Source organism: Syngnathus typhle, unplaced genomic scaffold (genome assembly GCF_033458585.1).
Source record: "Syngnathus typhle isolate RoL2023-S1 ecotype Sweden unplaced genomic scaffold, RoL_Styp_1.0 HiC_scaffold_254, whole genome shotgun sequence".
Lineage (NCBI taxonomy): Eukaryota > Metazoa > Chordata > Actinopteri > Syngnathiformes > Syngnathidae > Syngnathus > Syngnathus typhle.
The window spans coordinates 45,472-47,439 of record NW_026872158.1 but is presented as its reverse complement, the minus strand read 5'-3'; the positions used below and the strand labels follow the sequence as shown (position 1 = coordinate 47,439).

General features: G+C 38.7%; 1 long non-coding RNA gene across 1 annotated transcript; it reads right to left on the bottom strand.

Annotated features, from left to right (window-relative positions):
- Positions 1-290: 290 nt before the first annotated feature.
- On the bottom strand, positions 291-971 carry LOC133149105 (uncharacterized). The gene is made up of 3 exons (XR_009713087.1): positions 916-971; positions 642-803; positions 291-370 (listed from the first exon to the last, which is right to left on the bottom strand). It is a non-coding gene; the product is annotated as an uncharacterized LOC133149105 (long non-coding RNA).
- Positions 972-1,968: the final 997 nt, after the last annotated feature.

The following is a 1,968-nucleotide window of genomic DNA, read 5'->3' as shown; positions in this document are numbered from 1 at the left end:
TTTGCATTTACAGTATTAGTTGCTTAACTGCAGAATAAATATCAATGAAATACCGCGCTTTCAGTTGCCTTTAAATAACTGGTTTATTTACTGTACAAACAAATGAACGGTATTGTATATGGCAATGCAGTAACAGTAGGTACCAGGTAATCATTGTAAATTGAGTTTCTCACTGTACAATTTAAATGCTGAATCAGTGATTTAGTATTAATCATTAATAGAATGACCCATATTCTAAAATATTTCAATTAACAACAGACAACAAGAAATTTGTTAACAGGGTTATTTATTTTTTTTGTGAACAGGAACATAAAGCACATTACCAAACCTTTTAGACAAAACTTCCTTGGGCTTGGACAAAACAGGAGCCCTGAAATTAAAGAAGAAAATACATTAAGATGATGGTGATGTCGTTGTCATGTCAAGATACTTGTTCCTGATAGGAAGTGTGTCACATGGCTGCAGGAACACTCATGCAATTAGCAAGGTTGGAGTTATATTATTAGTAGGGATGTAACGATTACTCATGAGATGATTAAAAATCGATTTGAATATGTCGCAAGTTAGATCGGAGAGAAAATAAATCTCTGCATTGAAACAGCTGATATGCAAATTAGTTGTGACCGTTATCTGAACCTCACCTGTATCTAGTCAGTTAGCCTCCATGAAGTGAAGCCTTCATGAACTCCATGATGAAGGAGATCACATGGGGGTTCATGTATCAAGTCTTTCTCCTCACCACTCTCCCAGTCTTCCGGCTCATCTGCTCCTTGGCACTGCACTTGGTGGAGTCAGGATTAATCCTGACCAAAAACATATGAAATGAGTTAGAGGTTGAAACAATTGCAATTATCAAAGAGATATAGAAAATGCCAGTGGGAATAAAGTTAGGTATATAATTTTATCGGTTAATACCTCTGAATAAATTCCAAAGTTGTGCAGGTTTCCACCTGATACTCTAGGTTGAAAACAAAGTAACAGGCGAAGAGAGTGGCCAAGACAGTGGTGAAGTCAGCCACGTGAGCAGCAGGTGGGATTATGACCCTCCCCTCGATCGACAGCATCCATTTTTTTTGCAGTCAGGATTGTCTCTCCTTAAAGTCAGACATAACAAAAATCATATTTCACAGCAGTCCATTTTATAAATGATCTGGTTCACATGAATGACTGTAAAAACAGGGCAGGGAGCATACATATCTTACAAGCTGTACATAAAACAGATAAAAGGAGCATATATAGTAACTGATGGCAAGCAAACTGATTACTACTTGTGTATTACTATTTTATTTTATTACTTATAGTGATAGTAGTCCTACTTACCGAGTTTCTGGACGTCGCGACGTGTGCTTGGTGGTGCTGCCTCCCGAAGGAAAACGCATACGGAGGCGGAGAAGGTGAAGAAAAAAAGAAAGGCGGGAAAATACTCTTGCGCAGCATAAAAATATAAAATAACGACACAGTAACGACCATCGTACTGTCGCAGCAAGTACTACATGTATATATATACATATATCATTTTGTGGCTTCAGTAAGTTTAAAAAAAAGACAATCTGGTCAGTTAAAGTTACTGCTATCACAAGCTAGCTAACAGTTAACGTTACCAGTAGCTAGCTCTGTCTGCCCTCTCTCTCGCGATCGAAAAACAGCGCTCTCTCGGTGCCGTTTTCGCAGCCAAAGTGAAACAAATGAACGCAGACGACGCAAACACATAGAAACACAACAAAAAAACACACAATACAAGACCTTGTCTTATTGGCACTCTTATAAGAAAAGTTGTTGTCGGAGCCAGAGATGCAAGCGCTGTGATCGCGATTTGTCCCCTTTACTTTGACCTGATTGGCCATTCAAAGCAGGACCGTTGAACACACTCGATCCTCATTGGATAAATTCATGTCAGCCCATGTCACCCCATACCCGCCAGTGAAAAAGAAAACGGAAAAAAACTAATGCTAGGAATAAAAAAAATGC